The following is a 221-nucleotide window of genomic DNA, read 5'->3' on the forward strand; positions in this document are numbered from 1 at the left end:
ATTTGTAAACACGAATGAAGGTAACGAAAGCAACAATACCTTCCGACATTACCTCAAGGTCACGCGAATCCCATTAAGGCCTTTTGCATATGCAACTTGGCGATCCTTAACTCGCTCTCCAAAGTTCCGGGCGTTTGAGGACACATCTCACAGGCAATAGTTTCAGATATCCGAGGAAGGCTTATAAATGGTTTTGGCGGATTCTCCCATGGCGCGGATCG

At 46.6% G+C, this 221-nt stretch overlaps 1 protein-coding gene across 1 annotated transcript in view; it reads right to left on the reverse strand.

The window, feature by feature from the left end:
* The window catches only part of LOC119592371 (QRFP-like peptide receptor), a 93,269-nt gene that overhangs the window by 20,644 nt on the left and 72,404 nt on the right, over window positions 1-221 (reverse strand). The window lies entirely within an intron of this gene.

This window comes from Penaeus monodon, chromosome 30 (genome assembly GCF_015228065.2).
Source record: "Penaeus monodon isolate SGIC_2016 chromosome 30, NSTDA_Pmon_1, whole genome shotgun sequence".
In the NCBI taxonomy this organism is placed as follows: domain Eukaryota; kingdom Metazoa; phylum Arthropoda; class Malacostraca; order Decapoda; family Penaeidae; genus Penaeus; species Penaeus monodon.